Here is a 13,288-nt window from a genome sequence, read left to right as displayed (position 1 = left end):
AAGAGAAGAGGGCGGGGGTGGCCCCAGGACCTTGCTCCTGGCTTCCTTGGCTACCAAGATAAATCGATTTGAGCCAAGATGTGAATCACCTTTAACACTGGCATGCATAATCTTAATACCTAGTTAGACCCAAAGAAAGGATGAACAAAGTAATTTCAGGCCCTGCAGAGGCCCATGAGGAGGAGACCTTTGGTTAGGCCCTGGAGGATAAACCATATCAACTTACCAATAGGCAGGGGCAGGTGACCAAGACCAATTAAAGAGAGCAGCTTGAGCTCTTTATAAACACAGTGGCGTGGCCTAAAATGAGCTCTGTGGGGCCAGGTCAACCTCTGATTAGCCGCCAAACTTGACTGAGACAGAACAAGGCAGGTAGGAATAGAGGCCAAGTGGCCGATTATCCCAAAGGCTGCTCTTTGGCCATCTCTGACTGGGCAGTTTACACAAATTATTCACCAGCAGTAAAAAGCCTTGACGATATTGTCCCTTGGAAATGGGAGTAGCACTCTCAGTGGAATTGGGCCTAAAGCAGGTGCTGCAGGGCCTGCCCTGAAGCCCCCATGAGGTATATGGAGTTTCCCTCTGTGTCCCTCTTGTCCCCTAAGAGCCCTTCTAATCCCCACCCTGCCTCGCCAAAGTCCCCAAACATGCAACCCACAATGCCCGATGCTGTCCCCATCTTTAAGGGTCCTGTCAGGAAGGGTTCAGGGAACAGTGGAGGAAAATAAACACATTTTTAACAGAAGGGGTGAATAACATACTAAAAACCAAATGAATGATGTACCTAATTTGTATCAAAATTCAGGAGGAGAGGTGTTTTTGTGAAGAAGGTGGTACTTGGAGTTGGCCTTGGAAGGTGAGTTAGACTTAGGAAAACAGAGGCTGGGGTGGTGGATGGGAGGATTAAGGAAGAAAGGGGAGAACCGTAGGAGAGAGTTAGCGAGAAGGCCAGTTGCCCTGAAAGGGAGGGGCTGGAATCAGGGGGTCTACGGAGGACACGGTATTGCCATAGCCTGCCTGGTCTTCAGAGGACAAGGCCTAAACTAAGGTGATGGTAATAGGGATGAAGGGCAACGGGAATAGAGTTAATATGGCCCAATGGGAGCCATCCACCCACCCACCCACTCTCGAATGTGTTCTCCTGGCCCTCCCCTTGCAAATGATGTTCCCACTATCCCCCAACCCAGGGGTCGCCCTTGATTCTTTCCTCTTTTCCTCAGAGCCCTGTAGTTAAACCCCATCAGCTCTATTTTTTTCTTTTTTTTAATATTTAAAAATTTTTATTGGAATGTAGTTTATTTACAATGTTGTGTAAGTTTCAGGTGTACAGCAAAGTGATCCAGTTATACATATACAAATATCTACTCTTTTTTAGATTCTTTTCCCATACAGGTCATTACAGAGTATTGAGTAGAGTTCCCTGTGCTATACTGTAGGTCCTTATTAGTTATCTATTTTATATATAGTAGTGTGTATATGTCAATCCCAATCTCCCAAGTTATCTCTCCCCGCCCTTTCCCCCTGGTAACCATAAGTTTGTTTTCTATGTCTGTGACTCTATTTCTGTTTTGTAAATAAGTTCATTTGTACCGTTTTTTTAGATTCCACATATAAGTGATATCACATGATATTTGTCTGTCTGACTTACTTCACTTACTATGACAATCTCTAGGTCCATCCATGTTACTGCAAATGGCACTATTTCATTCCTTTTTATGGCTGAGTAATATTCCATTGTATATATGTACCACATCTTCTTTATCCACTCCTCTGTCCATGGACACTTAGGTTGCTTCCATGTCTTGGCTATTGTAAACTGTGCTGCAATGAACATTGGGGTGAATGTATTTTTTTCAAATTATGGTTTTCTCCAAATATATGTCCAGGAGTGGGATTGCTGGATCTTATATGGTAGTTCTATATTTAGTTTTTTAAGGAAGCTCCATACTCATTCTCCATAATGGTTGTACCAATTTACATTCCCACCTACAGTGTAGGAGGGTTCTATTTTCAAAATGTATCTTGAATCAGATCACTTCTAATCACCTTCATTGCCATCCTTCTAGTTCAAGCCACCATCTCTTGTCTGAGTTACCAAAATAGTCTGCTTTACATGTATCATTTCATGTGAGTCATTTAATTCCTTCCTGTGAGGAAACAACCTTATGAGTTAAATCCTATATCCTTATCTTACTGATGAAGAAACTGAGACACAGAGAGCTTACATAAGTGACAGGTCTGGGGCGAGACTCCTGGCCCCCCTTTATGCTATACCCTTCCCCATCTTCTGTGACCAGCTGAAGAGATGGTACAGATCTAAGAACAAACACGGAAAGCTGCTCAGGATGTACTGCAAAGTGAGAAAATAAGAACTCCATGCCTGTACAGGCAGGAACGCATCTACCTTTAAAAAAATGGTATATGTTCATACATGCATTGAAAGTAGTGTAAAAGGATACCAACAAAATATTAATATTAAAATGGGAGAATGGGTGCTTTCTGTTGAAGTTTTTCTCAAATTTATAAGTGTTTTTTTGTTTGTTTTTTTCTTTAGTTTCCACAATAACCTGGAATAGGTCTTTGCTCACATTTCACCTTCTGGGTAAGGCTTCCCTAAGACCCTTATACCTACTCTCACAACTCACCCTTTCCCTCCCCTGCCTTATCTTTCTCCATGGCTCTTATCACCACCCAGTAATTAATTATTTTAGTGATTCTCTGTCTCTCCTCTAGAACGTAAATTCCCTGAGGGTGAGATTTTTGCCTGTTTTGCTCAGTCCTATATTCCTAGACCAGTAGAACAGATAACTCATAGTAAACACTCAGTTTGTTGAGTGAATGAATGAAATAGTTGAACGAAAGGAAAAAGCTTGTCATTTCTGTAAGCAAACGTCATAGGCAACCACTTCTCCTAAGGCAGACAGACCCAGAGGACGCTGAAACTGACACTCACGTGGCTCAGGTGTCCCTATCAGCTTGGGGCAAGGTGTTTGCTATCTCAGAGCCATACCTCCAACGGGTATTACTGCCAGAGGGCAGCCAGCTCTTTGCTGGAGTGGTAGCCTGTGGTGTTACCTGCCCATCCTGCTCTTTCCTCTGTATATACAGAAACCTGTAGCACCTGGAGATTTCACGCACAGCCAGCTTCGTGTAACTTTGCTCACTGCCTTTGGTGGAAGTGGTCCAGATCTCTCCCTGGCCACAGTGGAAGAGCTGATCAGGGCACTGTAAACAAAGCCAGGTGCTAACTGCTTCCTGCCCAATAGCGATATTCAGAGATTTAGCTCAACTCTCAGCCTCAAGAGTCTACTGTGCAATCCGCATCCCACCTTCAAGAACTGTGAGGGAGAAATACAGCCCCCATAGCCATCGCATTCGACATAAACCAAGAGCTGAAATTTTCTGTCTTGCAAAACAGCGTGGGGACTTTCCTGGCCCCATCAACTTAACAGACAGTTTGGTTTTACAACAACTGGGGGAAAACTTAGAGAATTCTTGCTTCTGAATCTCCTGGTAAAATGTTGTTGTTGCGTATGTGAATGTGTTTAATTTGATTTTTAATTGTTAAAATATTATTAGAAAAACACCAAAGAAAATCCATCAAGCATCATCCCACCATCCCAACATTACAGTTCTCATTTTCCAAGGTCCCCTTCCTGTCTTTGCTGGTACATCATCATCACACCATTATAGTCATGTTCCACACACAGGTTTGCACTCTGTGTCTAAATTTTTTTTCTTTATAAAAGATGTTTTTAAAATCTTCATATGTCTAGTTTCTAATGTTGGTATTATATTCTTTAAAAGGTAAGGTGTGAGAGAAGATGGAAGAGAACCCCTAAAACACCAACCAGCCATACACTGGTGCCACTGCCACCCCATTCTGTGCTCAACCAAATGCCCTAGCGCAGCAGTTCTCAAGCTTTGTTTTCTGGGGTTTTTTGTTCTCTCTCTCTTTCTTTTAAATGGCAGTATAGTTGATTTACTCAAACCTTTGGTTTAAAAAAAAAACAAAAAAAAGAAACCTTTGGTTTTGTGACCTAATCACACTCTTAACAATTATTGAGGACCTCAAAGAGCTTTTGTTTGTGTAGGTTATAGGTATCAATATTTGCTAGAGTAGAAATTAAAACTGAAATTTTAAAATATTTATATATTCATTAAAAAAATAATGACATTACATGTCATCATAAATAACATACTTTTATGAAAAAGTAACTATACTTTTCAAAACAAAGGAAAATTTAGTGACAAAACTGGCATTGTTTTGCATTTTTGCAAATTTCTTTAAAGTCTGGCTTAATAAAGGACATCTGGATTCCTCATAACTGCTTCTGCATGCAGTCTTTGTAGTATACTCTTTTGGTTGAAGTATATGAAGAAAATCCAGCCTCATCCAGATGTGTAATTGGAAAAGGGAGGAGTATTTTAACAGTCTTTTAAAATAATTGAGGATGTTCTTCTTTGTTCCTATCCAAATCTTGACAAGCGGAGTTTATAAAGATCAGCTGTAATGTGGAATTTGAAATGATAGCAATAAACTTTTTATATCTGTCACATAAAAGATATATTTGTCTATCTTACACTTGGGATCGCTCTTTTACTCATGCATTATTTTGAAACATCATACATTGGTCATTTGGAAGATATTGGTTCACTGATTCATACAGAGTTTCCTAATGTTGACATAATTTATTATAAAGTATTTTAAAAATCACATTTGTTCATATCAACACCGAGTTCATCAGAAGAGTCGTTAAGTACTGGGAAGCTCTCAAGCTCATAGCGAGAACACAAGTTTTCCCAAAATAAGAGGTTTTTTTTTTTTGCTTAAAGACTTGAATTTTATCATTAGCAACACATGCTATCAGTTGTTTTCCTTGAACTGAGACTCACTGCATTCATTTTTGGGAAAATGTCTGCCAAATACTCTAATCTCAATAGCCATAGTTTGTCAGTCATTCTGTCGTTTTTCTGTGCTCCATGAAAAATGCAATTAGTTCAGCTTGTAACTCATTCAGTTTGCACAAGCGCTTTTCCTTATGACCACCAGTGTACTTAGCTTTGCATCAGAAATGCTTTATACTTGCCATTTCATCACACAGCATATTTTAAAAAGTTCTTGGGCTTCCCTGGTGGTGCAGTGGTTGAGAGTCCGCCTGCCGATTCAGGGGACGCAGGTTCGTGCCCCAGTCCGGGAAGATCCCACATGCCGCGGAGCGGCTGGGCCCGTGAGCCATGGTCGCTGAGCCTGCGCATCCGGAGCCTGTGCTCCGCAACGGGAGAGGCCACAACAGTGAGAGGCTCGCGGAGAGAGGGAGACGCAAGACGGAAGAGAGATGGGAACATATGTATATGTACAACTGATTCACTTTGTTATAAAGCAGAAACTAGCACACCATTGTAAAGTAATTATACTCCAATAAAGATGTAAAAAAAAAAAAGTTCTTATGTGAACTTGATTCTTTTTTAAAAAACTATGACTGTATGGTGGTAAAAAATACAGTTTCGATACCACACTGTATTAAGGCATAAAGTCAATGCTTTCATTGATATTGTGGTGCCAAAGAGTTTAATCCACAATTGCTTTTGCACCATTCAGTAAAAAAATGCAAATAACCTCTAGTATTATTATGAAGATGGTTGAGCTTGGAAACTTTCTGAAAGGGCCCCAGAGACCTCCTGAGAGTCTGTGGATCATAACTTAAGAACTGCTGCTCTAGGAAAGCTTTGGGATGAATCACTCTGGGCAAAGGAATACTTACTACTCTGGTGTTGGCCTCAGACTCCTATCTGAGGTGAGCTGAGTGGGACATACGTGAGTTATAAGGACTCTTGATCTCTCTACTCTGAGACTATTCTAAAAGAGAACCAAGGGTCCTTGGCCACTTTCTCCTCAGCCATACCCTTTTCCTCAACCCCCTAGGTCTTACCAATCTGAAGATATCCCAGAGTGACATCACCAAGATGGCAACATGAGTTGTCCTGACTTTACTCTCCTTCACAGGTACAACTAACAACTATTCAAGAATAATGACACCACTGAAAGAATCCTAGAACATGGGGGTGAGGCTGAGACACTTCCCTGCACCAGAGAGACCAACAGAGATTGCATTAGAAAGTAAGAGAAACAGCTACACACTGACTGCCTTGCCCCTCTCCCAGGCCAATGAAACCTCCAGTTCCTCCAGTGGGAAAAGAGAACCCAAGGGGTCAACCAGCCATCCACAGCATTGTGGATGGCTTTGCTGAAACCCCTACTCTGATCTTGCCCCATGGGGATTTCAGGAGAATCTGTGGGGCTCAACCCCTGGGAATCTGACTGCGATGGAGAAGGGAAGGGCTTACAACAGCTAGCACAGGTCGTTGGCTGACCGAGTTCACACCTGTGGTCCCCAAGTAGTAAACGCAACTAGAAGCTTCGCTCATCTGCAGAATCAAGTCAAGGGAGCCCTCTGACCAGGGAACTCAGTGGGAGTGGAGATCTGCCTGATTCGGGTCCTCAAATGAGAGGTTCTGCTGGCCCTAGAGCTGGGTTTGCCCACTCTCAGGCAAGGAGTGGATTCACAGCCCCACCCACTGTGGAGAGTGTCTTCTGGGCCCATCTGACGAGAAGAGCTGGAGACAACTCAAGCAAGTTGTGCTGCCCAGCAATGCTCAAGCTGAGAGGTGGGCAGGCCAGAGTCAATAGTTTGCAGAGCAAAGCCAGTGACCCTGTTCAGCCAGGGAAATTGGGGTGGAGTTGGCTTGAGTTAAGACAACAAAGATCTTGACCAATTTTAGAGCTGCTTCTCCCACTACACCCAGGTATGGAATCTAATTCATACTCCCCACTTATTGCTGAACACAGCCCTCAGTCTCTCTGACCAGGGAAACTATCCAGAGCACACAGGAAGCTGCACAGCCCATTCAACAGCCCTATGTACAGTGACACTTGAACAGAGAACACGGCCCATGACTCCCCCCATCTGCAAAGCAAAACTGGTAGCCTCAGCTTACCAGGGAATTCAGTGTACACCCTGGCCTGATTCGGGTTCCCAAACAATTGAGTTGTCCAGGCCTTGAGTCTCATCCTGCTGCCCTGCCAGAGCAGGGAAGCTAATTCATAGCCCCGGCTACTGCAAATAGAGTACCCAGTCCTGACCATCTAGTAAGCCCAACCAAAGAATCCAAGTAACTGCAGAGCTTCCCTTAGCCTCACTTAGGTCTTACCCACCAGCAGTCCTATCCAACTGTTCTCAGCCAGTGACACACACCCTTATCCCCATCCCTCAGAGCTCAAACAGTTGCCTTACCCCAAAATAGACCATTACATCAGGACCAACCTACCCAAGGACTTTATCAGTAAGTACACTCAGAAACCCAAACTGAGCTGACTGGTGAAGAACTGTGTCTTCCAAAGTAAACCTGTAAAGTCAGGAAGAGGAGCCCAATTACTCAAATGCATAGATATCCAATGTAAGGAATCAAGGATCATTAAAAATCAGGTAAATATGGCACCACCAAAGAAAATTAATAAAGCTCCAATAACTGACCATAAAGAAATGGAGACCTATGAACTACCAGACAAAGAATTCAGAATAATCCTCTTAAGAAAGTTTAGTGAACTACAAGAAAACATTGGCAGCAACTAAACAAAAGTAGTAAAACAATGCATGAACAAAACGAGAAGTTCAGCAAGGAAACAGTAACCATAAAATAACAAACAGAAATCCTAGAGTTGAAAAATACAATAACTGAGCTGAAAAATTCAATAGAGTTTCAAAAGTAGACTTGACCATGCAGAAGAAAGAATCAGTGACCTGGAGGATAGGATATTACCTGGCCAAAGGAGCAAAAAGAAAATGAGTGAAGAAATCCTATGGGACTTATGAGACACAATGAAAAGAAACAATATTTGCATTACAGGAATTCCTGGAGAAAAGAAGGAGAAAAGAACAGAAAGTATATTTAAAGTAATAATGGCTGAAAACTTCTCAAACCTGGGGAGAGAAATGGGCATCCAGATCCAGGAGGACCAAAGGACCCCAAATAGGTTGAATCTGAATAGGGCTATGCTGAGGCACCTTGTAATTAAATTGTCAAAAGTCAAAGACAAAGAAAGAATTTTAAGAACATCAAGAGAAAAGAAAGAGGGGGAATTCCTTGGCAGTCCAATGGTTAGGACTCCATACTTTCACTGCAGAGGGCGCAGGTTCAATCCCTGGTCAGGGAAACTAAGATCCCACAAGCCGAGTGACACAGCCACAAAAAGAGAGAAAAGAGGGAGGTTACATACAAAGGAACCCACAAAAGACTACAGGCAGATTTCTCAACAGAAACTTTTCAGGCCAAGAGGGAGTGAGATGACATATTCAAAACATTGAAAGAAGATAACAGTCACCCAAGAATGGTATACGCTGCAAAGGTGTCCTTCAGAAATGAAGGAGGGATAAAGACTTGCCCAAACAAACAAAAGCTAAGAGAGTTTATTGCCACCAGACCTGCCTTACAAGAATGCTAAAGGGAGTTCTTTGAGTGGAAATAAAAGAACATGAATTAACATCATAAAAACAAAAAAAGACAGATGTTAGTGGAACTTACTGAAATCATTTCTCAATATATGCAAGTCAAACCATCATGCTGTATGCCTTAAACTTATACAGTGATGCATGTCAATTATTTCTCAATAAAGCTGGAAAATTTTTCTAAAAAATTATGTATATCCCAAAGAAAAGGCTTTGTCCCTCACACCCTTGGCAGAGTTCCCCAAACCACTTACTCCATCCTCTAGGCTGTCCTCTGGTCTGGCTAATCTTTCCCAGGGCAGGAAATCCCCACAAGAGGGAACAGCTCCCAGCTTGCCTAATCCCCACTTACCTAAGGCCAAAAGTATGGACAAGAGTTTTTAACACTTTGTTCCCTCCTACTGAAAATACATTCCCTAAGGACTTTGTCCAGAAATATGTCCTCAACCTTTATCAGAATGCAGACATAGGAAGCTTAAAGCTCTCCCCACTCAGTATTTGACGAGTGACACCCATACTAGCAATTCCGTTGTGTTGGACATTTGTGCTGCTTCTAATAGTTCATGATTAAAAATAATGCAAAAGCAAGTACCTTGAAATATATATATTTTTATCTTTGAAATTCCTTCTTAAGGTTAATCATTCTACCTGTTGGTTTTAGCCAGCAGACACCTAGCATCTGGCAGGACAACACTTTTATATTGTGACATTTGGTTGGCTACTTGGGAACCCTGTAACTTGTGTGTGCCACACTCTTGATTGCAAAATGAACTGTGCGAACTGTTCCTTTTCCACAGGAAATATTAGTAATACAAATGATGTTAAGTGGTAAACAGATGTTTAGTTACTAACACAGAGCGAACCAAGGTAATGTTGGGGACCAGAATCCGAATAACAGGAAATAATCACATGATGTAGAAGGTTCTGAGGTTCTGTGCAAATTGGACTCTATAATGAGGTAGGTGGGCAAAGAGTTAAAATACCAGATTTGAAAATTAAAGCAAGAAATTATCCTCTAGGCAAAAAATCTAGTATAGCATTTAACAAACATGGGTTTGGATTCACATGCATCTAGATTCAATTTCCAGCTCTATAAATTGTGTGTGTGACCTTGAAAAAGTCACCTAAACTGTCCAAAGCTTGGTGTCTTGTCTCTAAAATGGAAATTGTAAATGTTGCTACCTTGATAGAGCTCCTGTGCCCTCAGTCTTCCTTTTGGGTTTGGCCAATGGGAGAACCAAGCGATGAGAAGAAGGGAAGAGAAGAGAAAAAAGGTCTCTTCCTTCCTTGTGGGGCTGTGGCCACGGCCCTCCACAAAACATTGCTGTTCTTCTCCAGGTCGCCTGCTCTACAGTACTTGCTTCTCTTCCAGTTTCCAGTAGCCTCTCCTTTCCCACGTCCCCCTGGTCCCAGGGATGGGAGCAGTTCTGGTGCTGCTAGCCCTAGGATCCACAGCACTATCCCTTGTGATTCCCCTATTGCTCCCACATTCTTTTGTAATTAAGCCCTTAGTAAATAGACTCTCCTCAAATTATCCTATTTTTCTTGTGCATATCTGATTCCCTTTGGGACCCACACAAATGCAAAGCCCTTTCCCTGCTTTTCTCTGTATCATAGGGAACTACACTCCCCAGGCGCTCAGGCTTCCAAGTGAGTTCAGCCAATAAGGACAGTGGTAAATACTGGATGATGGAAGGCTGGAACTTGCCCACGTGTGTCCTTCTTTGCTTTCAGTGGTGCCCTTGTGGTTCCAGCTTCTACCCTGTGCTGGCCTCTGAGCTTCTATAACTCAACCCTTTTTCTTTTGCTTCCTGTTGCTAACCTCTCAGTTGCCTCATCATTGCTATCTGGGTTCTCACCTCTTCCATCACCTGCAGAACCAGTTCCCTAGATTGAAAATCTTTTGTTTTAAATACTCAGAGGCTTTCTGTTTCCTGTTGGGTTTCTGTTCCTGATTGATACATTCTCTAAGCCTTAGTTTCCTCATCTGTAAAACAAAGGTAATAAAGAATACCCATCTCTGAAGGATATTGTAAGAATATCAAAGTGTGAAAAGTACACATAGTGTATATAGTAACTGCTGAATACATATTAACCATTATTTGTCTTCTCGGAGTTTCTGGTGGTCTTTGGGGTAAAGTTAACCCTCTGTAATATGACTTAGAAAGTCTGGTCCCTGTCTTTCTTCCAGCCCATGGTAGGTCAGGAATCCAAAACAGTAAGTCATGGGTAAAGGTGTACAGAATACCTACTTGTTACTAGGAAGCACAGGATCAGAAATCCGGATGGAAAACAGTGCAAGGCTACACAAACGGAGGAACCATACAGTGAGCATGAAACTGAGATAAGTTTCCAGTCCTGCTGGAACAGGAAGCTGCTCCACCTCCTATTATGCAAAGTTAGAAAGGCAAATGGCGGCATGTGGTTGGAAAAGGAGAGAAGGGGCGTATAGGTTAACTAATTCTGACAGAAAGGTTATAGAGTGCTGGGCATGTCCCTTGAGTTAAGTGATTCAGGTGGCATTCAAAAGTCCTAGTAGGTGGGGAAAATCCAGAGCCCTCTCTTTTATTTCTCCTGTCACCATGGAGCTGGGTTTCTTGACTGGGCTGTCTACACCACCAAACCAACCAGAGACCTAATCGTCTCTCACCGTGGTGCCCACACCCCACAGGAGGGAGGCTGGTTAACTCCTCCTTCTCGCCGAAGCTGGTAAGGACTGGGTGGGTACGTCTTGTGTTCCTGTTGTGAAATGGAATGTACACGCAGGGGATATGATTCATGTCTGTAGACACATAGTATTCCTGACAGCTAATCAGGAAATGCCTTTTTACGTCTGGTCTTGCAAAGCCTCTTCGAAAGTTTGATGGAGGCTAGATGGGAGCCATCATTTAACAGAGAGCACTTGTTATCTCTCCAAGGACTGACGCCACACGCCAGTCACCACCGAGTTCTGAGAAAACTCTACATCCCCCCTCCTCTTCCTCTGCCCCACGCCTGTCCCTGACCCGCACCTCCAATACATACACAGACACACCACACACGCATTCTTTGGAAGAAACGTCACATAACATGAGGTATTCTTGAGACTGAAGTATGTTGTTTGTTTTCAAGGAAGAATAACAGTTTCCCTTAATTTATATGAAATAGAGAGAAATATTTAAAAGGCTTGTAAGAACAAATAAATCCAGCTCTCATCTGGTGCTCAGTTAAGTGGGGATGAGGGGAACAGGTAGGGAGAAGAGTCATCTACAAATCAAGTGCATTTAACAACTTGAATTCGTGGCTTCCCCAGAAGGAAATAAAAACTGCTCCTCTGATCAGAGAAGCACAGCTGATTAGTTTATCTTTCATTAATTAATTAATTAGTTTTGCAGGGAGGCACCTAAATTCACAAAAAGGACTAGATGTCAAGCAAAGACAAGATTTTCATGGAAAGATGATGAAAACCACAATTTACTGGTGGCAATAGTTTACTGGAAACCATTCCTTAAACATCTGGACAAACATGAAAGTCAATATTTTAATGAACTTAGGCCAAGGGAAGCGATGTGTTTAAAACCTTTCCAGGGTCAGGACATTCGCTCAATGAGTAAATAGTGTTGGATTGGTTGATTAATAAGGATGTAGTTTGAATTCCTTGAGATTTAACAAGACAACAGATTGGACTTGTTTAGATTTCTCCTTTGGACCAGCAAGAACACTTTGACACACCTCCCCATAGGGAGGAGGGGGAGGGAAACTCCTTGAACCCTTTCCCAGACTCTGAGTCCCCCAACCCTGAAGTCACCACAGCTCGGGATATACAGAGGGGACCTCTGAGTTGAGAGAGATTTATTCAATGACTTCTTGAAACTATCAGATGCGGAGATAGAGGAGCTTTTTGTAAAACTAGGTATCCCCTCTGCCCTACAAAAAAAAAAAAGAAAGTAAAATGTGCTTCTCTGACCAGAGGGGCAGTTTTTATTTCCTTTGGGGGAAGCCTCCATTCAGCTGGACATATGGATGACTCTCCTCCCTCTCTGTTCCCCCGTCCCCCCCTTTTTGAGCAGGATGAAAACAAATGAAGTCATCTTTGTCTCCTCTATTTTCTCGCCAGACTTGGCCAGCGCTTTTGAAGGGGGTCTCCAACTTTCTCTTATCTCGGTCCTTGGGACTTCACACGAGCGTGTTTTTTATTTTATTTTTTAATTAATTTATTTCTTTGTGTGTGGTTCGCGGGCCTCTCACTGTTGTGGCCTCTCCCGTTGCGGAGCTCCGGACGCGCAGGCTCAGCGGCCATGGCTCACGGGCCCAGCTGCTCCGCGGCATGTGGGATCTTCCCGGACTGGGGCACGAACCCGTGTTCCCGGCATCGGCAGGCGGACTCTCAACCACTGCGCCACCAGGGAAGCCCACGAGCGTGTTTTAATAGCCTCTTTTCCCCTCCTTTCCTCCTAAAGGCTGCAGCTCCACAACTACCTTTTGCTTTCACGCTGAGTCTAAACTTGTCTTCAGAGCTCTCATCTGTTCTCCTGTGCTTCCTCAGCCTCCTCCTCATCTGGGGCCCCTGGTCCTCCCTCCAGTGGCATCGGTTTCCTCCTCCACTGGCTGGGCTTCTCTCTGTCTTCCTTCTCTTTCTCCACGGATTTCACCCTCCGCGGACGTTCCTTCCCTCTCTCTGCAGAGCACACCTCCCCATCCAAGCCCTGCTTCTCGAGGACTTCGTTCTCATATTCTTCCCTTTCTCGAAGCTCCCTCAACATGTAGAGTTTGTGGTGCTCAGTTTAGCACCTGATTCACCA

This window comes from Mesoplodon mirus (genome assembly GCF_964341445.2).
Source record: "Mesoplodon mirus genome assembly, chromosome: 5".
NCBI lineage: Eukaryota > Metazoa > Chordata > Mammalia > Artiodactyla > Ziphiidae > Mesoplodon > Mesoplodon mirus.
This window is presented reverse-complemented; position numbering follows the sequence as displayed.